The sequence below is a fragment of the Vulpes lagopus genome, chromosome 11 (assembly GCF_018345385.1).
Source record: "Vulpes lagopus strain Blue_001 chromosome 11, ASM1834538v1, whole genome shotgun sequence".
NCBI lineage: Eukaryota > Metazoa > Chordata > Mammalia > Carnivora > Canidae > Vulpes > Vulpes lagopus.
In genome coordinates, this window is record NC_054834.1 from 83,930,186 (window position 1) to 83,957,353 (window position 27,168).

The following is a 27,168-nucleotide window of genomic DNA, read 5'->3' on the forward strand; positions in this document are numbered from 1 at the left end:
GTTGCCCGGGCTTCAGAAGACATTTACCGAGAAGAAATGTTCCCAGTAAACATAACATCCAAGCAGCATGCCCCGTGATCCCAGAACAACACAATAGTGATTTGTCTGCCACATTGCCTTCAGGGAATCAGGAGGAGGAAATGACCACTCTCTTATTTTGAAGAAGGTTCAGCACAAGGGCAAAATCATCAAATACAGTGAGACACTGGATGATGCTATAAAAACTAAACATTTGTCCCAGAAAAGAGCTCCTGTCTGAAAGTCTTGACATTTGTGGTGACGTCCCAGCCCCCTTTCTCTTGGCAAATGGTCAGAAAGGAAAGCAGTTCTTCAAGGAGGGGAAGAGATGAGAAAGAACAAGGGGCTTTGGGGTTGACATCGCTTGTCTCTGACTGGCCTTCCAGAGAATGGAATTTACTGTTGCCTGCAATTAGTTCTTCCTTTCTGCTTAACAATTCTTCTTGCTGCTAGGGACATTAACTGAGGCATTGCATTCTTTTTTTTTTTTTTTTTTTAAGATGTTATGTATTTTATCTATGAGACACAGAGAGAGAGAGAGGCAGAGACATAGGCAGAGGGAAAAGCAGGCTCCATGCAGGGAGCCCGATGCAGGACTCGATCCTGGGACTCCAGGATCACGACCTGAGCTGAAGGCAGGTGCTAAACCACTGAGCCCCCCAGGATCCCCAGGCATTACATTCTTAAACAGTTTCTTCACTCACTAGGCCTGGCGACTGCAATGCCAATAAAAACCCTTCATTTTAAATCATTGATGACTGCTGTTAAAATCCAGCTATAAAATGTGAGGGGGGAAATAGTGTCAGTCCTTAACTCCTTAACTTGAATTCATTTTTCCAGCTTAGGCTCATTTTCCAGATAGGCTCAAGGAAGCAGATGCTTTGATTGGGAGGGACATTGGAAAAATATGGAGCATGTCCGAACAGTAGGCATACACGTAGCCTAGAAAAGCCACTGTGGTCAGCCTGGAGCCAGCATGAGAGCCCCAAGTACTTGAGGCAGGCCCAGAGGAGATGGTGAGAGTATTTTATTTATTGAAATATATCTGATATAAAACACCATGTGAATTTAGGGGGTACAACATGTTGATTTGCTACATTTATATAATATGATTGTCATTGTAACGATAATTAGCACCTCTATCACGTCACATAATTACTTCTTTTTTGTAGTAGGAATAATTAATACCTAGAGCCTTGGTGAGTTTGATGATTCTTATATATGATTATTTATATTCATTCTACTCTGCACTAGATTTCAGGATGTATTTGTCTACTAATTGCAAGTCTATACACTTAAACAACTTCTCTCCTATTCCTCACCTCCCAGACCCTGATAACCACCATTTTCTTCTCTGTGTTTACAAGTGTGGCTTTTTCAGATTCCACACATAGGTGATATCATACAGTATTTGTCTTTCTCTGACTTACACTTGTTAGAATGGCTATAATTGAGAAGATAAGAGATAACGAGTATTGGCAAGGATGCAGAGATAAGGGAACACTTGTGCACTGTTGTGGGAATGTAAATTGGTTCAGGTGCAATGGAAAACAATATGGAGGGTCCTCAAAAATCTAAAAATAGAACTACTGTGTGATCCAGCAATCCTACTTCTGTGTATATATCCAAAGGAGGTAAAAACAGTATCAAAGGGATATCTGTACCTCCGTGTTCATTGCTGCATTATTCATTGTAGCCAAGACATGGCAAAAACCCAGGGGTTCATCAACATGAATAGATAAAGAAGATGTGGCATATGTATACAATGGACCACCACTCTGCCATGAGAAAGAAGGAAATCCTGCTATTTGCTAAGACATGGATGGACCTTGAGGATATTATGCTAAGTGAGGAATGTGAAGTGAAATAGGGCAAGTTCACCTCAGACCACAGCTCCACGCTCAGGGGGCCCTGGCATAAATACCGTCCTGTAGGTGGGGCTGAAAGGAAGAAACAAGCAGTATGACAGCCAGGTACTCCTTCAGCACTTAACTGTTTGGCCTGGGGCAATTGCTTCACCTTCAAGACAATTCCCTCTGTGGTGCCCTTGGTTAACTGTCAGACTCTTGGTTTCAGCTCAGGTCATGATCTCAGGGTCCTTGGTAGGGAGTCTGCTTCAGACTTTCTCCCTCTTGCTCTGCCCCTCCCCCACTCCCCACACGTGTGCCCTTTCTCTCTCTCTGTTTCTCTCTAAAATAAATAAATCTTAAAAAAAAAAAAAGACAATTCCCTCTTTGGGCCACATCATCTCCAGGGTCACTTTCAGCTTTGACATTGCCTGGTTTTTCAAAAATATTTTGGGGTATTTTCTATTCTTTTTCCTCAGATTTGCATTTTTATGAAATAGTCACCTCAACCAATTACAGAACTGTACAAAGCAGAAAATGAAAGATCCACCCACCACCACCCCTGGTATTTCATTTCTACACAATTGGAGTGGAGTTTAAGACCATGGGCTTCAGAACCACATAGCCTAGTTCAGATCCATTTCCTGCTGCTTCCCAGCTCCAGGGCCTTGAAAACAGCTGTTTTCCCCTGCTCTTTCCTTCTACTGTAAAAGTAGGACAATGATAGTATTTTTGTTACCATGAATTAACACAACAATGTCTGGAACATAGTATTCAATATACATTAGTGTTTTCACTGCAGCAGACTTCCACGTACAGTAAGGGCAGCTAATATAGCAGACCTGGGTGCTACCTGCAAGGAGTCAGCCCTGGCAAATATCAGGACCCACTTTGTGTCTATTCCATGCAGATATTTGTGTGGTATTTTACGAAAGAAGGAAATGCTAGTTAGAGCCGAGAATAGATAAGGAGCCTCCCAGGACAGTGACAGTGGGCAATCCCTTCAGCCAAATATGTCTTCAAAAGAAACCTGGACAATCCATTTAAAAACAAGCATCTGGAACATAGCATTGCAGAAAAGACAAGAGAAGGAAAAACTGAATTTCCTATTAATAGTGATGTGTTTTTTAAAAATCCTTTCCATGCAGAAATTCCCAATCAGGTATTGTCTGGCATTGAATAGTCTACAGCAAAGGAATGCAGAAATACTTTCTGATGGAGAGAGCAAACAAAATTTCTCCTGTCCCCACGCATCCCTGCCTCCCACAGGTTATGTCCTGCCTTCTTAGCCTCCATGCAGAAATGAGCTGAAGACATTTCCAGGTCCCTAGCAGGCCCCCACCCTGAATGCGCGCTATCAGGTTTCTCCAAGTCAGCATTACAACAGCTGCCCCCTAAGCTGATTCAGTGGCCTCTGACCTCAGGCTCCCAGTCTCCTCCAATAGCCACGTCCCAGTGAGGTTTTGCCTCTTTCCCCCAAGTACTGGCTACCCTTTGGTCCAATTCTTTAAGATTTAAACATGTTGTAGAGAGAGATCAGGAACTGGCAAGAAAAGCATGGGCTTTGGAGTCAGGAACTGATTTAACTTCTGTCTCAGTATTCTTATCTCTAAAATGGGTCAATAATACTGTCAGCTGCATGGGCTTGCAGCAAAAACTAGTGAGATGACTGTGTTAAAATGCCTAGCATCCTGCCTAGCATATAGCTTGTTCTCAGTAAAAATTTGTCCCCCTGTCATTTCTTATTGCAAATAAATGTCAGCCTATCTGCTCCACTAGGCTGTGAGCTCCTCAAGTGTAAGAACTCTGACTTACTGGGCAGCCCTGGTGGTGCAGCGGTTTAGCGCCGCCTGCAGCCTGGGGTGTGATCCTGGAGACCCAGGATCGAGTCCCACATCGGACTTCCTGCATGGAGCCTGCTTCTCCCTCTCCCTGTGTCTCTGCCTCTCTCTGAATGAATAAATGAATAAATCTTTTTTTTAAAAAAAAAAAAAAAAAGAACTCTGACTTACTCATCTCTCTATCTCTCATTCTGTGTGGCTCCAGACTCCTAGTGTACGCTAGGTACCCAGTGTATTGGCTATTTATTGCCATAATAATGCATAGCAAACCAGACTTAAAACAATCATTATTTAGTTCATGATTCAGCAATTAGGCTGATTAAACTAGGCTCCATTGGATGGTTTTTCTGGCATTGGCTGGGGCTAGCTGCAGGTCATACAGGCTCTGATCTGAGAACAGGGGACAGTGGGAGAGGGTGACAGACATGCATCTTTTATCAAGCAGCAGCTGAGCCTGAGTCTGTTCACATGGCAGCTGGAAGCATTCTCAGAGTAGAAGAGTGAAAGACCTCTTGAGGTCCAGCCTTGAAACTGGCATATTGTCCCTTCTACCATATTCTCTTAACCAAAGCAAGTCACAAAGCCAGCTCAGATTCAAAGGGGAGCAAAATAAACTCCATCATTCCAGCTCTTAATGGGAAGAGTGACAAAGTCACATTTTAAAGGGCATGAATTCAGAGAGGAATGGCGAGTTATTGCCATTCTTGCAGTTTACCACACCCAGTTTTTGAATGAAAGGGGTAAGTTAGGGAGAGAAAAAAATGAACCGACAAGGCAATAAGAAGAAAAGACCAATTTATGCCCTCATAGTTATGGGCAAGGACATTTAAATTCTAGGTTGCTCAATACAAGCAAGATGAAAATTGACCTCTCAAACCATTAAGTAGTTGAGCATTCTCTAAGGTACAGTAAAGAGAATATGTGCCAATTGGGGAATAAATCAAGACACTCCTCTGCCAGTGTCTTGGGAAGGCAGATGAGCCTGGATTTATCGAGGACACTCAGCCTCCTGACAGCAGTATAATTACAGACTCCAGCATCATTAATCAGCAATCACTGACGACTGAGGGAGTCTATAAACCTCTAACTCTCTCTGTTCCAAAATTGATTCAACTTAAAAACAATTATTTAAATTATGCATACTTATGCATTTGGCCTAGGAGAACAAAGGAAAAATATCAAAAAGAGGAGTTTGTATTTTTATTAATCTCTATCTCCAGAATATCTTTTTTCAGCCTTTCAATAATTTGATGAATCTTGTTTTACATACCACACACACACACACACACACACACACACACACACACACCTTCTATCAGAGAGACCCACCAATACCAAATTAAATGGATTAGAAAGCCTTCATTCCACCTACTGCATAAAGTCTGGCATCCCCTAAACTATGTATGAATTTCCAGGGGCAGGGGCTCACATTCTTCTGGTCATTTCTTGCTCCAGCTGCTTCCTCACTGTCCCCCCAACTCCTGCTGTGCCCACCTCTCTCCTTTCTTAATATGTCTTGGCATGGCTCAAAATTTCTTGTCCTCCTTTCTTGTAAAGTTCTTTGTACACGGTTTCATGCAACAGATTTTACTGAAGGTTTTGTGGCCAAAGAGGGTAATTATAGCACAAAATAGGAAGTAAATTCACTCTCAGACAGACATCACTCTTCCTAATTTTGGTGAGCTTCTGCTCACCAGTAGGGCTTTCCTCTCTGATTCTGTCTCTCATATGCCCCACCCATGACACTGTGTCCCACACTCTCCTAAAAGCTCTCTCTAGAGAGAGCCATCTCCTGCAAGTCTGTTCTTCTATCCTTTCATCTCTTCCCCTCTCCTAGATGCTGGCAAAACCTCAACATTTCTTGATTTCCAAGAGCTTTTTAGTCTTCTTTTGTTTCATCCTTATCCATCCAGGTCAGACCCAGCGATCTCATCTCTTAGCACTAGGGAGGCTCCTGTAGTTGTGAGAAACAACAAAAGCACAGTTCTCCCACTAAGAACAACTCTTTCTCCTAGACCAAAAAAAGAAAAATTGCATTCCACTTCTGACATAACAGGTGTTTTCTGTCATCTGTCCAGTCTACCTGCCTTGTGATTTGACACCTCAGAGAGCTGCGTCTCACCTTTATGCCTCACACCCCCACTGGAAAGGTCATTCCCTCAGGTTAAGGGATTATATCCAGAAGACACATATACTCAAATATTGTATTTGGAAGAAGTGACCCATTAAGCTAATTCTCAAACATTAGTGTATATTAAAATCTTTGGGGGTGCCTGGGTGGGTCAGTCAGTTAAGTGTTTGACTCTTGATTTTGGCTCAGGTCATAATCTCAGGGTTGGGAGATTGAGCCCTGCATCTGGCTCCATTCTGGGCATGGAATCTCCTTGGGATTTTCTCTCTCCCTCTCCCTCTGCCCCTTCCCACCCAACCCCCACTCACACATACATGCTGTCTCTCTCTCTAAAAAAGTAAAAACAAATAAATAAATAAATAAATAAATAAATAAATAAATAAATACAAACTTCTGATGCACAGGTTAAAAATACAGCTTCCCTGGTCCTATCCTGTCAGAGTCTGATTCTGAAGATATGAGGTAGAACCTAGGAATCTGTATGTTTAAAAAGAAGTGTCTTGCCTCCACCCTTCCTCCAGGTGATTCTGATGCAAAGCATCAGCTGACCACTGCTTAACTGTCTTAAGCAGTTAAGAAACACTGCTTTCCTGCTTGACCTATAGAGAGGAAAATGGGGATTCCAGGGATCCAATTACCAATGTATTAGTATTAGTTTCCTATGGTTACTGTAACAAATTACTACAGACTTGGTGGCTTAAAACAGAAATTTGCAACATTATTTATAATCGTCAAAAGGTAGAAATAACCCAGTGTCCATTGATGAATAAATGGTTAAACAAAATGTGTATACATACAATTGAATATAATTCAGACTTAGAAAGGGAGAAAATTCTGATACATGCTATGACATGGGTGAAACTTGAAGGCATTATACTTAGTGAAATAAAGCAGACACAAAAAATTATTGTGTGACTCCCTGTATATGAGGTACCCAAAGTAGTCAGAGTAGTCAGATTCACAGAGGCAGAAAGTAGAAGATTGTTTGCCAGGGGCTGTGGGACAGGAGGAGGGGGAGTTATTGTTTAATTGGTATGGAGTTTTAATTTGGAATGATGAAATAGTTTGGAGATGAATAACGTGATGATTGCAAAACAACGTGAATGTACTTAATGTCACAGACTGTATACTTAAAAGTGGTTAAAATAATAAATTTTAGGTTATGTATATTTTAACAGAATTTTAAGAAACTAAAAAAATAAAACCCAGATATTCTCTCACAAATCTGGAGGCCAGATTTGAAAATCAGTATCACGGGGTCTCAATTAGGGTGTCAGCAAGGCCACACTATCTCCAGAGGCTCAAGGGAAGAATCTGTTCTTCGATTCTTCCAGCTTCTAGTTGCTGCCAGCATTGTTGGCTTGTGGCCACATTGCTTCAATTTCTGCCTGCATCTTTATACTGCCTTCTCTTCCCTCTGTGTGTGAAATCTCCCTCTGCCTCTCTCTCACAAGGACTCTTGTGATTGTATTTAAGACCTACTTAGATAATCTCCCCATCTCCAGATACTTAACATAATCACATCTGTGGAGTCCTTTTTTGCATGCAAGGTAACATTCACAGGTTCCAGGATTAGATGTGGATATCTTTTGGGGACGATTTTTTAGCCTGCTACACAACCTATCAGGGTTCTGGAGAATGGAGCCAGGGGTGGGGAGAGGAGAAGAGAAGAGGGTCAAGAGCCAAGATTTGGGCCATAGAGGAGCAAGTCCAGGGAAAGGATGGGCATCTTGGGCAGGTAAGAGCACTGCACTGTAGCTCCCCGGTGTTCGGGGCACTGTTCCAACCCAGCAGGAACAACCAGCTTAAGATGAATCCAATGGCCAGGGAAGAGTGGCCAGGATGCCATCGGGGCCCAAGGTCACTTTGCAGCTTCACAGATCCTCCTTGACTGACCTGACAGGCATCCAGGCACTCCCATTGTTATATGCTCTGGGACTGGAAGGGAAGCAGAGAGTGGCCACAACCTCTCTCATGCCCATCCTGGACTCCAGTGAGAGTACCCCATGTCTAAAGGAAGGATAAAGAGCAAAATTTAGCTCCTCCTGCATGCCAAGCCTAGATTTAGGCTCTGTCCATACTCGTCTAATTCCCAGAAGGGGGGCCTATTAAGCCCCCTTCACAGATGAGCCACTTGCAGCTCAGAGAGAAGCAGTTTGCTCACAGAAACCCAGCATGTCTATCTGCTAAATCCCACTAAGGTGAAGAGCTCCAGTTTAACTTGGACGCACCAGGGTTCTGGCCCTGGCCCCGTGCTCACTGGCCATGAAGCCTTGGATACAGACTGTCTGCACCTGCTCCCTCATCTCTAACCTTGGGGGCACTGCTGCAGGAAGCATCTGTCTCCTGGGGCCAATTGCTGTGAACATAGGCAAGGTGCTGGGCATGGCATTTGGCACAAGCATGCCCAGATAACCAATATTGATATTCCCAGCTGTGCCCGGGTGCAGAGAGCAGAGCCCAGCCCAGGATCCTCCCTCGCCTGCCCAGCTGGAGAGCCCGAGGCAGGCATGCAGCCTGCTGAGCTGGCCTACTGAGGAAGGGGCTTTCTATACAGAGGGGCGCCCGGGTTTGCAGCCACTGGGCCCGCTTCGTTCTTGCCTTCCTGCCTCCCCGAGGAGTCCATGACTAACCCTCAGCAGAGCACAAGGAAGCCTCTGGACAATTCCTCATTTGTTCTCCACTACTAACGCCAACGTGGACTTTCGTGGGCTTCAAGGACAGTGTTGTTCAGTTTGCTCAAGGTCTTCAGCAGACTAAGCCTCGCTCGGGTGCCAGCTGCAGCCACAGGGCTGGCAGCCAGATGGGGAAAAGCAGGGAGTGCCCCCATCCCCTGCCCTGGGGTCTTCTGGAGGTTTGCCTGCACAAGAACCCCTTTCAGAGCCCCGAATACAGTGTGTAACAGGCCTGTGATTGTACAAATTGTTTTAAAGAGCTTTAGCAAACACAACTGGCCCAACAGTAGCCTAACATTGACTCTGGAGGTCACTAAGCCCGGGGTGCCCACAGGGGAAGGACTACGGCACGCCCTGAGTGATCCCTGGCACCCAAGGCCTGGTGGTAGGTGGGCAATAGGGCGGAGCTGCCTCCCATGAGCCATGCTCTAGGTATACCTCACAATCACTCAGAAAGGAGGGAATTTGCCCTCTTTTAAGCACCACCATATGCCACCCTGGACCTCCGCATCCTAGGTGAGGGGCTGGTGCTCTATAAAAATGACCCATGGCTCTGCCCCAAGGCCTCAGTGAGTTTTTCCCAAATGAACCTTCTGCCCTCAGCTCTAGACCTACCTATTTCTAGTTCCTGCCCCGAATCCCCAGAACTGGCCTGTACCCCAGCCTCTCAGAGAGGGTGGTGTGACAAATCCGCTCCCCACAGAGCTTGCTCAGCACCTTGCTTGTTCCTTGCCAGGCACATTCCTGTTTGTCATGAGTCTTACCCAAATGTAAACAGCCAGCGCATGCTGGCTCCAGGGCTCAGGCCCAGCCCTCATGGCAGCATGCCCTCTCTCTTTTCATTGAAATTTGACAAGTTTCAAAGTTCATCCTTTAAAATAAAAAGTGCTGTGGGTATATAGCAGCACGACCCATATGGGCTGACTGTGCTTGCCTATGACATCATTAACTAAAAAAATAAAAGTGCTCCTAACACGTGAAGGAACAAATCTCCCTCATTTTTATTACAGCTTTACTTAGCATCTGCAGACTATGGAGACTTCAAGAGGACGAAATCCAGCCCTTAGTTGTATAAACTAGGTCCCTGAAGCGAGTGTGCCCTCCACAGCACACGGTGGGACTGGAGTTTTCAGTTGTGTGACCACCCCCCTCACTCCCTAATACGTTATTATTCCTACTGCAGGTGTTAGTTTTTTTCCAAAATGAACGGTGGAGAAATTAAAAAACGGCAGAGCCAGGCAGTAGGTTCCAGAGTGCTTTAATGGGGAGCGCTCCAGGGCGAGGTTCCGTGACTCAGAGGTGGCCGGAGTCGGGGAAGTCAGGTCCCGTTGGGGAGTGTGGGGGTTTTTAAGCCTTATTGGTTCCAGGTCTGGATCCGGGTGGGTCCCTTGCCAAATCAGGCAAGGGAACACCGTGTCCCTAGGTGATTGGCTGGGGGTGGGGATAGTACAGACGATGGGGGGTGGTCCCTGGCTGGAAAGTCCTGGATGGAAAGTTTCAATTTTCCCATCTAGGCTTCAATTTACTGGAGATGATGTGGTGGTGACGGCTGCCTTGGCGGGAAGATCAGCCATTTGGACCCAATTTGAGATGTCTGCCATTTTGGGTGCCCCTGTCTCTCAGCCAGCCCAACAGCAGGATGACAACCGGATGACACAGTTGGAAACTGGAGTCCCACAGTTACTCTCCCCAAATGAGGATCCTGAGCCACAGTCCTGGACAAGGGGGAGCTTGCAGGACAGACTCAGGGGCCCTGAGTGGGCAGGGGGGATCCATGATGGAGTTGGGAGGCAAAACCGAAGTCACAAACAGGCACAGATTGATGAAGGTGTTTTCAGGAAGTGAGGCAGACAGAGGGAATCCGGGCACTTGACCCTGACCTCAGGATGGCTTCCAGGCTGGGAGGACAGGAGTCTGAGGAGTCATTCCACCCCTGCAAAAGCACAGCAACTGGAGGGTCACATGGTCCACAGCTTTCGTTTCCCTGCTCTAATAAAACTGGCTGGGTTATCTACATAGCTTAATTCTACCAAGTTCAGAATCTGTGTATTTTCCTGTTAACATGGAATAGAGGCTTATTAACTGACTCAAGATTAATCAGTTTCAGAATCAACATAAGCAGGTCAATTTTTGTGGGTGCTTACTAGTATGAATAAGATCCCACAGAACCACCCCTCCCACCTCCCAGCCCAGAGCTCTTCCCACCAGACCAAGAAGCCTATTGCTCATGCAGAACCTGAAATCACTGGGGAAAAAACAAAAACATTTTTTACCTGTCTATACTTTTATCCTTCTGGCATGGCCTGTGTGAATGGAATAAGGAACTAAAGATTTAGCTAATTTTTAAGGTCCATCTAGCTCCATAGTGAGCAGGAGGTCCTCCAGTTGGGACAGGTAGGTCATCCATCAGTCCTCAAGCCACCTCACAGATAGACCTATTAGTCTGGGCCTCAGTTTCTCCAATTATAAAAATTAACATAGAAGACAGAGAGCAGACTTGTCTACTGAAAGATGATTTTCAAAGGCCTCCAACCTGCACATGCACTTTTCAAGGCTTATAGTATATTTATACTTTTGTATTTTTTTAAAGGGGGCCACAAATTACACATGCCTAATATTCTGTAAAAAAAACTCACTCATCCCTAGATGGTGTCAGGTAGCTAATTCAGAGGCACTAAAGATTCACAACATTTTGAAGAAGGAGCCCAAACTCCTTGAAAGATTAGAAATCATACAACCTTATCTCTACTTTTCTCTACTTTTGCCAACTCCTGTTATTTTTCCCCACCGCTAGTGTTAAAGATGCTGGTATCAGCAACAAGCTAACATCAGATATTCATCAGATATTCATGATTTTATTTGAAAAGCTACAGAGCTTTGGGTTACAATGGTGTCTCTTATTAATGAGGTAAGGAGCTTCCGCTGTGAAAAATAAAACTAAGCTCATACAAAATTCAACTTGGCTAATTTGACTTGAACTTGCAAAGGTTGTTTGAGGTTGCAAAACAGGAGGAAGCCAGGAAGAAGAGAAAACAGAAAATCAAAAGGGTATGAAGCAGAGAAAGCCTGGAAGACTGGTCAACAGGATAGGAAAAAGCCATCCCCTTTGCCAGGGTTTCCCTTCCAGCATACAGGAAAACATTACCCAGCCTCTGCTAATGTTCTAAGTAGCAATTGCGATCACAACCCGGAAGAGACTCCTTTCTGTGCTTAAAGATTGATTACAGGATATAATATGAAGGGATGCAATCATTCATTGTCCATGCAACAAATGTTTTAAGTATTTGTTACTAGGTGCTGGGGACAGAGTGATGTGCAAAACAGATGTGGCTCCTCATTCTAGTCTGAAGGGGAATGAAGACAAGTAGAGAGATAATTGCAACTCGGTGTGATTATGGGCTTTGGCAGCAGAGGTATAGGACATTAGGGGAGCATAGAAGGCCTCCAATCCAGATTTAGGGAGTCAGAGGAGACTCCTCCAGGGAAGCAAGAAGACATCTGAGACCAAGATGAGGAGGCATCCACCACAAGAAGGAATGGGAAGTATGTTTTAGGTGGAACAAAGAGGGATGCAGTTCGGTGTTCCTGAACCAGGAATGTGTGGGGTTGTGAGAGGAGGTTGGGGGAGACAGGAGTTAAACAGGTGCTAATCCTATAGGTTTTGAAACCCTTAGTAGACTCTACCTTAAAGGTAATGATGTGATAAAATCACTCAAATTGTGTGGGGAGTGGACTAGGAAGAAGCAAGGGAAGGAGATCATTTAGGAGGCCGTGGCAAAGATGATAGTGGTCTTGATGGAAGGGAGTTGCAGCCAGGAGCTACAGAGATGTGTACAGATTCAAAAAACATTAAGAGGCACGATGGATGTGCTTTGATAATTGGTTAGAAATGAAGTGTGAGATGGCCAGGGAATCTAGGATGACCTCAGGTACGTCTGGCTTGAGCAGTTGGGCAGCCAGATGGTAGAGCCATTTGGAAAGACAGTGGCTCCAGAAGGAGCATGTTTAGTGCTTCTGAACTGAATCACCCATTAGGATAAAAAGAGGCTTCAGAATTCACAGCAGAAGGCCAGGTTGAAAAGCCTAACAAAGACTGACTTATGAAAGCTATGGAGGTAGGAACAGAGGAGGAAAAGGCAAGAAGAGGTTGAGAAGTTCAAGTGAAAGGATGATTAGGTGAGAAAAGTGGGCTACAAAAACATACATACATACAATAAAACACATGTGCACAAAATAGAAAGAAAAGATGCTGGTGGATCTTCATGAACACGCTAGCAGTACTTATTGCTTCCTAGTGAGATGACTGGTGATTAGTTTTTCCTTCCCTCTGTTTGGCTCTATCTGCAAAGCTAATGATTTACAATAAATATGGGGCTTTTTCAGAATAAAAACAACAGGTATTTTTGAAAAGTGGCTATGTAGGTGAGGGAAGATTAGAGGGATTTCAAGTGACAGTGAAGAACTGAATTGGAAGGGTAACAGCAGGAGCTGGTGGACAGTTGACGACACAAGGTGATTCGCTGCCTCACAAACTTGGTTGCCTATTGCAGTCACCGGTGAAGTTAAAAAAAAAAAAAAATACTGATCCTGGATCCCTCCAGAGATTCCTCCAGAGATTCTGGTTAAATGGGCAAGAGGTATGGCCTGAGCGCTAGAGTTTTTCATGCTCTTCAGGTGATTCTAATGTCACCAAAGATGGAGAACCACTGACATAATTAACGAGAAACAAGAGAGACCAATTTTCAGAATAGCATTTTGAATTAATTAGAAAGGAGCAAGAATCTCAGGGAGGAGGTTCTCAGTGGTGGATCCATGAAGGAGGGTCAAAGGTTAGCAATGAGAGCGCCCCGAGGGTCAGGCACGGCGTCAGTCACACGGTGTGACCTCAAATGGCAGCCAGGTGTGAGGTGATCTGAAAGAATGTTCCAAGAAACTCTGCAAGAAATGGGGGCATATTACACGGAGAGAAACTCTGAGGTCCCGGGGGTGTCGGGGCGGTGAGAACAGGGGGCGGCGTCCACCGCATCGGAGGCAGGGGCTTGTGCGTTCCGAGCTGGTGCAGTTCAGCCGAGAGCCGCCGGCTGCGGGCCCTCGGAGCCGTGGCAGACCCGGGCCACATTACTCACTAACCCTAAGGAAGCGGCGACGGTCGGCCGGACGCTGGCGGTGGTGGCAGCTCGGCCACCGCACAGGCCGCACTTCCGGTGGAGCTGCACTTCCGGGGGGGGGGTCAGAGGCGCGCGGTGAGGCCTCCTTCCGGTCCGTCTTCTCCTGACTGCTGTCGCCTCTGACCTCACTCTCTTCACTTGTGAAAGCAGCTGATAGGTTTTTTACATGTTGTGTGATTGTCACCGTTTGAAAGAGGAGGAGGGGCGGCAATACAGGTTAGGGCGGGTCTGGACCAGCGTCCCTCTGCTTCATTACCGTCTTTCACGCCGTGTTTTCTTCATTCTTCTCTAACTCCAGCTTCTAATATATGGTGGCTGGAGCAATCTGATTTTTTCTTGGTGAGAGATTAATGGCACAGAGTTGATGGACCTACAAAAAAAGTAAAAATTGGAAAAGCAGAGTCAATCTCAAAATTTCATTTTTTATGTAAAATAACGACGTTAGGAATTTTTTTTTAATTTTTTAAATTTACTTATGATAGTCACACACAGAGAGAGGGGCAGAGACACAGGCAGAGGGAGAAGCAGGCTCCATGCACCGGGACCCCGACGTGGGATTCGATCCCGGGTCTCCAGGATCGCGCCCTGAGCCAAAGGCAGGCGCCAAACCGCTGCGCCACCCAGGGATCCCTGATGTTAGGTATTTATCAGAGTTGAACAATGATTATTGAAATTTAAACCCAAAGAAAACAAGGTGGTGGTAGTGAAGTGTGTGGGACTTTTACTTGCATTTCTTTCTTTCTTTTCTTTCTTTCTTCCTTTCTTAGATTTTTATTTGTTTATTCATGAGAGACCTAGAGAGAGAGAGAGAGAGAGACACAGGCAGAGGGAGAAGCAGGCTCCCTGCAGGGAGCCGGACGCTGGACTCCATCCTGGGACCCAGGGATCACGCCCTGGGCAGAAGGCAGATGCTCAACCACTGAGCCCCCTCGGGCCTCCTACTTGTATTTCTTTAAATCTGAGATGGCTTTGGTTGTAAGATTCCCTGTCACTTTCTGTATCATTAAGAACAAAGAATGTTCCTAATTAAACTGTGACACGATACTTTCTTTCCTCATAATTTTTTTTCTTATTGAAAAAGCTCTTTTAGATTAATTTAAACATCTGTTACCACGAATCACTCTCATACATATCTAAAAGGAAGACAGTGAAATAAATTGGTTAAGTTGTTCTGCAAAATTTGTTCACGTTCAGTTGAACTTTTCTGAATCACTTTTAAGTCAATCATGGCCATAGTTTTTCCTACAATAATGTCCTCCAGGCTTGCAAGTGAATTGATGGTATGTTTCCTTATTATCGCCCATATTTTTTTCTAAGTCACTGACATCTCTTTTTGTAAGCTTTTTTTTTTTTTTTTGCCTAGCATGTGATAGGCAATCCTTCTGTACTTATCTCAGTAAGTAAACATAACTCAGCTTTATCTACCTGTGGATATATTCCTTTCTTGAGTCCTATAAAGCTATTCTTCTCAAACTTTCATGTTCATACAAATCACCTGAGGATCTTTTTTAAAAGGAGATATAAAATAGGTCTGTGTTAGAGCCTGGGATTCTATAGTTCTCACACACTCCCAGGTGAGGCCACTCAGCTGCTCCTATAGTGCCAGTAACAAAGCTATAACACAATTGGTTCAATTGGTTGCTTCTTTGGAAGAAAGTATAGAGGTATGGTTATTCTTCCAGTAGATGTTTATTTCACTAATGTCAAATTTATGCCCTGCTGCTCTGTTTTCATGCCCTTCTATGTACACAACTTTTCATTTCAACACCAAATTATAGTATAATATTTTAAAAATTATTTAAATCACAGTTAAATTCAACACCTGTAACCCCAGGAATGCCCGTAATTCGTTGGTGTGCGTGATGACAGAGTGAGGAGCTAGGACCAAGTTAGTACATGCAATCAGGGCTATGCCCCAAATGCGGGTTGTAAGGAGCACCCCAATGTCAGAGATGCTAAAAAGTATGAAAACATGCACCTTCAGCTCAAGGAAATATGGAGAAGCTGTTGCAAATCTCTGCTATTTTCACTACTTTTTTCATTTAAGAGAATGTTGGCCTCAGCATTAGGAAGTATGACAGAACAGTAATAACCCCAGTGTGTTTCTCAGTGTCTCTGGTCTTAACATTTTGGCTTCACCTGTGGAAGTACAATGCCAGGATGGAAGTTCAGTGTGTGAGCCTTGGTGACATGTATGTTTATAGCTGACTTCTCAGGGCTCCATCTCCTGAGTACTTGCTGAAAAATGCCTAAGTCCCCTGAGCCTACTGAAGCAGCATCCGCGGTGGGGGAGGGGGCCAATCCTGGGGAAACTGTCACCAAGTCCCCCATGAGAGCTTAACATCACTCAAGCTTGAGAACCATTGGTTTAGTGTCTTCACACCTTGCTCCAGGATTTAGTCTCTGAGTCTCTAGGTAGGGGGCACTACCATGTACCAAAAAGAGAAACACCAAGTGGCCTGACACAGCATCTGTCCCCGTGCTCCAAATAGGTTAGGAGAGAGAACACTGTGCTCTGGGCATTTAGAAGGGGAGTGGGAGAGGAGGAAGAAGGTTGCTTCCAGTGGATACGAGGAGAAAAGGTCTTCTGGAAAGGCAGGAAATATGCTGGGTCTTGAAAGATGGATGAACGTTGGGCGAGACAGGGAAGAGGGCATCGCAGGCAGGTGGTTGCGCATGAGCAAAAGCAAGAAGGCAGGGGAACACGGGTCAGGCTCCTAGACAAAGGCAAGACTGGATGTTCTAAGGAGAATCATGTATGTTCAGAAAGTTTGTCAGAAGTAAGCCAGCGCCCCAGGAGAGCTTGCTTTCTTAAAGCTGGTCTCTCCGATTCGAGTTTTAAAATTTGTTTACTCTTCTTTTTCTTCCTTCTCCTTCATTCCACTCTCTTTTCAAGTGAAGAGAGAAGAGACCCAGCGCCGTGATTTTTTCTTTCCATCAGTTCTTCAGGCCAGGTTCCTCCTTCCGTTCATGCTGGCTTCTCCTGCCACTCAACTTGCTCCTGCACCGACTCCTCTGTCTTACTCCCGCTGCTGTCAGCTGGTGCATGAGGAGAAATGCAAACTCATTGCAATATTAATCTCAGCAAAACGTAACGAGAGAGGAAATTTTGCTGCTCTGTTGCAAATAGCATATGGTACCTCCCCAAAGCCAAAAGAAATGATTTTTTAATCATTTGCTGTTCAGGATTATCCACGCTCCCTTTCCTCAGTGTGGATAATTGAGGGTTGGCTGTATTTGGATTTCCAAGCAGTTTGGACGTTATTGAAATCCAAGGCTCCCAGTTTGTACCCCACACTCAGTGGGCATTCGTGCCTGTAATTAAATTGATCTGTGAGAGAAGGGCCACAGAGGCACCTCTGATGTGAGTGGTTGCCCAGAAAGACAATTGGCATTTTTATGTCGCTCACGTGGGACCAAAATAATAGCAACTGCTTTCCTTCAGGAGAGAGGCCGTTTTTGTGCTCTGGGTCTGGGTGCCAATTCCTCCGGACATTTCCATGTGCTTTCCAGGAAAAAAAGGGGGGGGGGGCTTTGGTGAATTTACCACCTTTTAGGATGACTTTATTACAGTGTCTGCTGGGCGTCTGTGATACAAGCAGAGGTATTAGAGATGATTTGTTTTTAAGGTGGGCAAAAATGGGCCAACGTGTGTATGTACACACACAACACACACCCTATACACAGACAACACATACGCACACACATACTGGGAACATGGCTAGAAAAAGTGTTCTCTGCATGTGTGCATTTTATGTGTAAGAAGGACAGATGGGCAGCATCTTCTAGGACATATAGGCTCAAAGAGCAAGAGGTGTATTGTGGGAGGGAAAGACTCAGGACAAGGGAGCCAGCCCCTTGCCTGGTTGTGTTTGCCACCTAGAGAAGAAGCAAGGAAATGTTAGAAATGAAAATGTGTCTGTTTCTACACACCGAGAAGCAGCCCTGGAGGGGTTCTCACCAGCTGCAGAGGCTCCACACAGCACTGGGCTGAGGGCTGAGATGCAGAGGCCCAGAGCCAGGTTGTCGCTTGCTGGGCAGGGGTATGGGGAGCAGGCTGAATGCCTTAGGGGGCTGGGCTTTTGGGCAGAATGACAGAAAAAGGTCAGGGCAGGCCTGCGCCCCTTCCCAGTTGCCATCTTTGGAGGCTGCGTTGGCCGAAGCCCCTGGGCACTTCCAGTGCCTCACTCTCCATGTTGGCAAGGGCACTCTTCTGGTTGCCAGCAACACAGAGAGCATTATCCCCAAGCCCACTGCCTGCACCAGTGCACAGGGGCAGCCCCCACACCCCTGTTCAAGGTCAGAAGCAGGAAACTGTGTGTGTGGTACCCCACCCCCTCTTCGTTAAAGTCAGAACTAAGGAGTCAGGACCAAAGGACCAAATCCCTGGGTGGCGCAGCGGTTTGGTGCCTGCCTTTGGCCCAGGGCATGATCCTGGAGACCCGGGATCAAAACCCACGTCAGGCTCCCGGTGCATGGAGCCTGCTTCTCCCTCTGCCTATGTCTCTGCCTCTCTCTCTCTCTCTCTCTCTGTATGACTACATAAATAAATAATAAAAAAAATAAATAAATAAAGGACCAAATCACATGATGCTAGTCTCTACTCACCCCTCTCCCCTGCCACACCCCCGCTCCAGGGCAACAGTCCTCTTTGTTTTGCTGGCTGGCATCCACTGGCCCATAAGGATCTGAGCAGCGCTCAAGGTGAGCAGTGTGTCCTGTGGTCAGGTCTCCCCACTCGTGTACCTTGGGCTCCTCTCCCTACTTCCCTGCTTCCCACCAGACACACTGCTCCACCAGACACGCTTGCCTGTATCTTCCATCAAGACTTCCTGCACTCTCAGAGAGCTCATTACTGAATATTTATGCCTCCTGCCTATGCCCTCAGCACCGCATAGACACTGAGAGACAGCCCTGCACCACCAGCTGGCTCCCCACTAAAATGAGGGTGAGGAAAGACAGCCATCCAAAGCATCACTTCCCGCCCTCCCTGGAGAGGACAGCCTGGCCATTTTCATGATTAAGCCCGCTAACCACTCCTACTGACCTCTGTGATGGCTTCTCCCGACCACAGTGGTTACTGATTAGAGAGAAGCTGGATTATTTTTCTTAGAAGAAAATTAAAGCCATGGGGCGGGTGGTGAGAAGAGAAAGAATGAGAGAGTGAACCCTTGGCTGCAATGCCCTTGGGGGAAACCACGGATTACTCAGTCCATCTCTGCTCTCATGGCCCCCAGCACCCCCAGTCACCCTGGAGGCAGCCCAGAGGGCTCATGCTACCACCCAATAAGTATGCTTACCTTGGGGCAGAGCTACTCTGGCCCTGCTCTCACTAAGCATGTAGCAATTCCTCCTTAGCATCAGGTGCCCTGCTGGGTCCTGGGTGCGAAAGCCAGGTGTCCCCGGCTCCCTTTCCCACAGGAGGCTGGCCAGCACTGAGTGTCTGGGGAGAATTTTAGGCAGTCCCTCCCCTGCTGTTCCATGCTGCAAAGCTATCCGTGTATCTTGCTTTATAGACTGTAGAACTGCAGCTCTGCTCAAAAGCTAATGTGTATCCCTCTGGCTCAGGAGCAATGAACTGTCCACTGGCAGTTCTCCCAGCAGGAATGGAAAGCCGATGCTTCAAATGAAGTTTCCTCTAAAAAAATATAGTAGTAGTACAAATAAGGCACTACCCTGGTGTTTCCCATCTGTGTGCCTGCCTTCTACGGCCTGGACTCTTGACTCACACTGGAGTTGCTGATGAAAAGCTGGTGACAGCATAGGGGTGTCTCTAGGATTTCTGTATGAGGGGCCTTGGGTGGCATTGTGGTCAAGGGGGGGGGCCCTTTTTATTGAACACACTGGTTGTTTGGGAGATGCTGATGGAGCCTGCATGAGGGTTAAACCCTCTCCTATCATCCCCACCAGTCCATGGCAACACCCCTAATTGAGCCTGTATTCATGAATGAAACCAGCACTGGGAGGGCCACATTCCAGTTCCAGCTCTAGTCAGCAAAGGGACTTTGCACCATCCCAGAATTATTCAAAGCCTCAGGATTCTCATCTGTAAGGAGATTGGGATTGGACCATTTCTTCTCTAAAACCCTTCATAGTGATTCTAGGCCTTGGAGGAAGGAAGAAAACAAGACTGGAGATACAGTCCCTAACCCAGAAAAAGCTAATGATGGTGAGTGAGAATACATCTCCAAAAGACAAAACTGCATGAAACTACAAGTGGTCAAAGCATGGAGAGCTCCCGCTTCTTGTCCACCACCATCTAGCCTATTTCTGGCAACAGCCTCTAATTTCCATGTGGGACGCTCACAAGGTCTGCTTCCAGGGATGGAACCCATAACTTAAAATACCCTTAACCCACTTCTCACCAGTTCCACACAACCTCCTCGTCCCAGCCACTGTTATCTGTCCCTGCTTCCCCCAGCCCTCTCCACATAGCAGCAGAGACCTCATTTTGTTATTATTACCTGTTGTATATTGTGCCTTTTTAAAGTTGAGCTATAATTACAACATGCTGGTTTGATATTTACATATTGCGATGTGTAACTACAGTTGCATTAGCAAACACCTTCATCATATCACACATTTACCATCTCTTTTTAGTGTTGAGAGCAGTTCGGATCTAGTCTCTTATTAAGTTTAAAGTTAATAATCAGTATCATTGACTATAATCACTATAGTGTACATTAGATCTCCAGAACTCATTTACCCACTACTTGTAAATTTGGACTCTTAAAACACATTTCTCTAATTCCCCCATTCCCCAGTCCCTGGTAGTCACCATTCTAGTCTGTCTTCACAAGTTCAGATCTTTAAGAATTTCACATATGAGATCATACAGTATGTTTTTCTCTGTCTGACTTATCTCGCTTAGCATAATGCCTTCAGGATCCACCCATGTTATTGCAAATGGCGGTATTTCCTACTTTCTCATGGCTGAATAATATTCTGTTGCATACGTACCACATTTTCTGTATTCCTTCATCCGTTGACAGGCCCTCAGATTGTTTCCCTGTCTTGGCTATCGTGAATAATGCTGCAGTGAACATGGGAATGCACACATCCCCTCTAAGATACAGTTTTAATTCCTTTGAACATATACCCAGAAGTGAGATTGCTGGATTATATGGTAGTTCAATTTTTAACTTTCTGAAGAACCTCCAGACTGTTTTCCATCATGGCTGCAACAATTTACATTCTAACAGTGTGCAAGGGTTCCCTTCTCTCCACATCTTTGCCAACGATATTATCTTTTTGATGATAGTCATTCTGGCAGGTGTGAGGTGATACCTTACTTTGGATTGGATTTGCATTTCTCTGATGCGTAGTGATATTGAGCACCTTTCCATATACCTGCTGGCCATTTGTATGTAGACATATTTTTCCAACATAACTCATGTTGTGTCTCTTCCCTTTTGGAAAGACTAGACTCTCCATCATTGTCAGAATAAAAATCTGTCTCCTTTCCTCAGCCTGTAGAGCCCAGTATAGCATGGCTCTCCCCTCCTGTCCCACTGTGCCCTGCTCAGTCCATGCTGCTCTGGCCATACCAGCCTTTGTGGCTCTTCCTTAATAAGCCTGGCTTGTTCCCTCTGCCCAGCATTCTATACCCAGATCTTCTTCACTCAGCTTCCATTCTCATTTCATTCAGATCTCTATCCAAATGTCACCTCCTAAGAGAGACATTCCCTGACCATCTCATCTAAAGCAGCATTCCACCTCCACATCACTCTATCCTCTTAATCTGCTTTGGTAGTTGTTGTTTTTAATAGCTTTCCTCATTTCCCAATTTTGTATCATTTTATACAATTTACTTGTTTGTTTTCTGTCTCTTACTGGGAAGAAAGCCCTAACAAGGTAGGGGTCTGATCCGTCTTATCCCTACTATGTCCCAGAATATACAATAGTGCTGGCACATTGTAGGTACTCAATCAACGCTTGGTGAGTCGGTGAGAAAGCGAGTGAAGTTGATCTGTGCATTCAATTTCCCAGTCACACTGGTTGGTTCAGGGATGGGCAGGTGACTACTTAACCTGGTCTGGATAGACTGAATCTGAGTGAATGCCAGGGTGTCGAGCCGTAGGCATACATTTTTCTCTGCTGCCCTGAGTGTTGCCATAGTGAGAGGCTGAGGCCAAAACTGCCAGATATATCCAGGAACAGAGTCTACCCAGGGGAAGAAAAACCAAGGAGCAAACCTAGTAGTATCCTTAGAGCCCTGAAGGAAGCCATGTCTGAAACCAGAACATTCTATAGCCTTTTCAGCCATTGGCCAATATATTTCTTTTTTTTTTTTTTAAGATTTTATTTATTCATGAGAGACACACACACAGAGAGGCAGAGACACAGGCAGAGGGAGAAGCAGGCTCCATGCAGGGAGCGCAATGTGGGACTCAATCTTGGGACCCCAGGATCACGCCCTGGGCCAAAGGCAGGTGCTCAAACACGGAACCACCTGGGTGCCCCCAGCCAGTACATTTCTTAAGCAGCATGTAGTTAATCCTCATACAACACCAAGCACCAAGCACATTTCCCAGATGACAAAATAAGGAAAACACTTGAGTGACTTAGCTAAGGTCACACAGTCAGATGGGGGCTCATCTTCTAACCAAATGCCATGTCAGGTATTCTCCTCCCCTTTGCCTCAAAGGGCCTTCCTTTCAAGAAGGCAGCAGGCCTACTGGCATGATGGAGCCTAGGCAGGGATAGGGTAGGATTAGCCTCAAAGTGGAACATGCTGCTGTTGTGTTCATGCTGTTTATACAGGGCTTTTCTTCAAAGCACTCCACCTGCTTTTGCAAATAACTATTTCAAAGCTCTTCTGCAGCAAGTCTAGGGGAGACAAGTCAAACAATGGCAACAGATGTTCTGCAGCCTTAGAAGCCAATGAGTGCCCACCCTTATCAGCTGACAGGGTACAGGATTAACAGCACAGGCCTCTGTGATTTGTCTGGTAGAGTAACACAGCACCTCACAGATGTTTAATCCTCATTATCTGTCAGCCACACCAACAGCATATGGGATAACAAAACTCCTTATGTTAAAGAGCAGCAAATGTGTGGCCCTCGGCCCTTGCAGGCTCCTCTCCCATGAAATCCACTGAGGAGGGCTTTGCTGAATTGTTCTCACAGTTTTAGATGCCTGGCTGGCCCTGCCCCAGGAAGAGCTTTCTAGGAGTGAGGCTCACACTATGTGAATCCCAAGTCCCCCTACCTCATTGGCCTGAGGTCTGTCCAGCAGCTGCCTGCTGACTGCCAGAAAGGCTGTTCTCAGGAAGGAGCCTGAAGGGAAAGAACTCAGCCATGTGTTTTCACGTAGGCCACAGGCTGCCAAACAGCTTCCAGTGAGGTGCGTGCTGGAGATGGTGCCTGGGCTCCCCTGCCAAGCCCCCAGGCTCTTAATGAGGGATGGGACCCATGGGAGTTGTTTCCATTCATCGATGGCAGCCTGTTCATCAGCCCACCAGGAACCTCTCTTCAGCTTGGGTTAATGACCTACTGTGGCTCCCACTTTCCCTCCCACTGAGGCTAGTGTGTTCCTTCCCATGGCTAGTCTGCTCTGCTGCTCAGACCTGGGCACACCTCAACCCAGATATTCAAGGAACCCTCACCTAGGTGAGGGCACCCATCTCCTTCAGAGAGCTTTGATCCTTCAGAAGGAAGGCTGGGAAACTATGCAGCATGGAGTCCAAATTTAGCTAGTAAAATAAGAGCGTTTTCATCTGGACCCAACTATTCCTCAGGCAGTTCTCAGAAAACTAGAATCAGGACAGAGAAATGCCAGTTTTTGTCTGCCTTTGGACAAAACCTGCTAAGCTTACACTAAATGACCATCTGGCTTCATCCCCTCAGGGTCACGTGATTTCCATAAATCCTTAGTTTTCCAGCAGAGAAGTGCACAGGAATCAGGGAGGGGATTGAGCTCTATCCTCAGAGACTTAGGTTCCATACATCTGGGACAGGATCATTACACGTTTCCCCTCCTCTACACCCCAAAGCCTAAAATTTCATAGACCTAAAGAAAAGATAGAAGGAGACTTGAGAGGTGATCTCACCTGGCACTGAACCATCAGCTAGTGGGTTTTAGCTAAAGATCAGCAGATGTCACATGTTCAATGCCAAGTGAAGCAAGGGACTGGCATCTCTCCCACCTTCATTATTCTCTCCTTCACTGGCGACACATCACGAGACATCAGGAATCACTAGACACAAATCTTCTCATAACTGGTCTCTAGACAATCAGTTTCCTGCCATCTGAGGAACAAAGGCAATACCTGGTATCCATTGGATACAACTCATGGCCAGAGAGACAGGCATCTGGCCCCAGGCCAGGACCTCAGCAGGAGCCTGGCAAGTGGCAGCCACCTCAAAGCCAGAGGGACTCAACTCTCCTAAAGGGATGCTTCTGTTAGTCCTGTTGGGGACAAGGGCAGAGTGGATGTCTTTGGGAAGAGCCTGGCCATAGTTCAGCAGGAAGCAAGCCGTGCATTTATTCATGGTGAAGATCACATTTCACTTTTGGCTTAGCTGGTCTCCAAGCAAGCGTTGGCCATCTCCACTCTAGAAGGCTGTTTGTGGTAGCTTTCTCTGCAGCTGTACTGGGACATGCGTTGCCATAATGCTGTGTCCACTGTCAACAAGAACAGCAGGCACATTCTAAGTACTGTTCTAATAAACATGTTATTAATTTATTAATCCCCACTATGACTTTGATAGGCGGGTACTAAAATTACCCCACTTTATGGATGACTGAAGCACAGATCGGTTGAGTAACTTGTCTGAGATCACATGGGAAATGGGAGGGGGAGCTGGAAGGTGAACCCGGGTGTTCCGACCTTCAGGGTTATCCATAGTTTGGATGTGAAGATGGGTACCAGGTGGTCCACAGTTCTGTCCGTGCAACAGTCAGGGGTCCATCCAATCCTGAGGGAAGTGGTGACAAAGGCATCATCCGCCTATTAGGATGATTGGAGTTGGTGTAGTCTGTAGGCTATACAACAGGGTCACGGTTGTTGTAACTAACGTCCTAGATAAGTGATTGGGTGACACAAAACACCATCAGAGTCCAGACAGGTGTGGCTATTTAAGCAAAGAAGGAGCCACAGACTCCTAAAGGACTGGGTGTAGAGGAACTCTAGCTTCTGCTTTCCCCTAGACACCAGTTCCAGTATCAGGAAAGAAAAATCAGAACCAAGCTCCAGAAAGCATGCCTTGGTCCATTAGCTTCAGATCCTGTCCAAGACAGCTGTGTGGTCCTAGAGGATCCATAGCTCCCTCCATCGTCTTCCCTCAGCCAGGCATTAGAACCACAGAGGAGAAACCAAACAGAGCCTGCCTCTTATAGCTGTTAGCGGGCATTGTCTGACTGCAGTTCATAAGCCACCTACCTTCTCTGCCTGGGTATCTGCCCGTGAGACCCCTCCCCTGCAGACCGTAGTAAGGGGAATTAGCTGAATGCATTGTTAGGAGCCACCCCCCCCCCCCCTTATCCAGAGGGTGAGTGGGAGACGCTGAATGGTTCTGCTGGAACAAAAGAGCAAAGCCTTGGTGGGTGGAGCAAAAGACAGCTGGAAGCAGAGAGAGCAGGGAACCAGAGTTCAAAGATAGTGGGGGCAGAGGCTGCTCCCTTGGGTGGCTATGGGGCAGCTGGTAAGAGGGAAGCCTAGCCCATGGGGTGCCACAGAATGGAGGTAGGAGAATAGAAACTTTTTGGGAACCAGAGCAAGGACTTGAGATGGAAATAGGAATCTGAGCAAGGAATCTATAACCTGGGGACAGAACTCCAAGGAAGACTAGGTGCCGGACTGGACAAAGCCATAGTCTATATAACTCTGTGGCTTTAACCATGAATCCACGGGGACTAGCCCTTGGGGGCAAACACGTAACTGAACTGGCATTTACTGAGGAAGAAAACCTAAGAGGAAAATGGAAGGCAGCATTTCTGAGACCCCCATCTCAAACGGAGGTGCCCTCGGGATGCTCCTATAACCTGGAGTAGGAATTGGAAGACCACTCACAGGCAGGGAGATGCAGTACATCTGAGCCTTCGTTGCCTCCCACTAATTTGCTCTTGGTTAATTGCCACCTTTGTCAGTGGCCTCATACTGTTCCTGTAGCTGCCCCAAATGCCACAGTACTGTCCAGTGGAACCTTCTGCAATGATAGAAATGTTTCTTTGTGCTGTCCAATACAGTAGCCACTGGTCACCTGCGACTACTGAACTCTTGAAACGTGGCTAGTACAACTTAAGAGTTGAATTTTCCTTTTAAGTTATTTCTAGTTTTAATTTAGCCACATGTGGCTCGTGCCTACCATAATAGATAATGCAGCCCCAGGCCGTGGCTTCCTAAAGGCCGAGACAGGAGTTTCTGCTTCCTCCTGGTCCGGCCACAGCCTAGAATCAAGCATGGGCCCTTTGGCAGGCCCTTCGTAAATGAGCCTGACCCACTGACTGAGGATCCCAGTTTGCACAGAATCATGAATAGACCCGTTCAGCAGAGGTGACATAACTGACCCCTCACTGCTGTGCAGTATAATGGAGAAAAATAGAATTAATCTGGGCACTGAGAGTGAAGTGCGGCTCGCTCCATTCTCTGCAGCAGTGGATTGCCTAATTATCCAGGTCATTATCCAGCCTGTCCCTGCCTGGGTTTGCGTGTGTGCCTGGTAACTGTTGGTGTAAATAAGAATGCCCCGGAGGGGTGGGAGGCTGACCGTCCTCCTCCTCCTGGCCCCTGGCCCCTGGCCCCTGGCCCTCCTTCTGCATCTTTCTCGCCAGGTCTCCGGCCCGCGGGGGCACCTGATGGAGCAGGCAGGCTTGAGAAGGGGGGAGCCCACGCCAGACACCGAGGGGACCGGATACAGTCTCGCTTGACAGCTCAGAGAACCACCCCGCTTGCCCGGCGGCCCCACACCCCCAGGCTGGCTCTCCCCGGCGAACGAGGCCCTTCCCTCAGGGCGGGGCGTTTCCGCGGGTGCCCCCCTCTCTCCTGGGGGAAAAGCCACAGCTGAGGCTCCGGGGCCTCACGTTGATGCCTCGCGTTGACGCCTCACCTTTCTTCTGCGGCCTTCAGGACGATCGGAGCTCTCTCGTCTTTACGTGGGACCCAAGTGTCTAGCTTTGGGGGTGATCTTTCGGCTGCGGTGGGGTGACAGCTATATAAGCCCCCCCTTGTCCTGTGAGCCTTGAAGCTTCGTTCGCACACGAAAGCTCTTCTCGGAGCCTTTATTACGGTGCGTGCGCCACCTAGAGGCCACGCCTCAGATCCCGCCGCCCTTCCCGCCGCCAACCCGTTGGCTCTCCTCCTTTCTCTCACTTTTCCACACGGAGCGGAGCGGAGCGGAGCGAAAGGCCTCAGAAAACCTGCCCCTGCGGAGTAGGCGCCCGTCCGCCTCTCCCTCCTCAGGACTGGCTTGCCGTGACCCCGCGCGCCCTCGCAGAGCTCCGGGCCTGAGAGCGGCCGCGCAGCCTGACCCTCCCAGTACTCTCAGC

At 46.8% G+C, this 27,168-nt stretch overlaps 1 long non-coding RNA gene across 2 annotated transcripts; it reads right to left on the reverse strand.

Annotated features, from left to right (window-relative positions):
* Positions 1-22,027: 22,027 nt before the first annotated feature.
* Positions 22,028-26,866, reverse strand: LOC121501459. 2 transcript variants are annotated; one of them, XR_005990613.1, is made up of 3 exons: positions 26,730-26,866; positions 24,512-24,599; positions 22,028-24,306 (listed from the first exon to the last, which is right to left on the reverse strand). It is a non-coding gene; the product is annotated as an uncharacterized LOC121501459 (long non-coding RNA). The 2 variants fall into 2 exon arrangements; XR_005990612.1 differs by having other exon boundaries at positions 24,512-24,702.
* Positions 26,867-27,168: the final 302 nt, after the last annotated feature.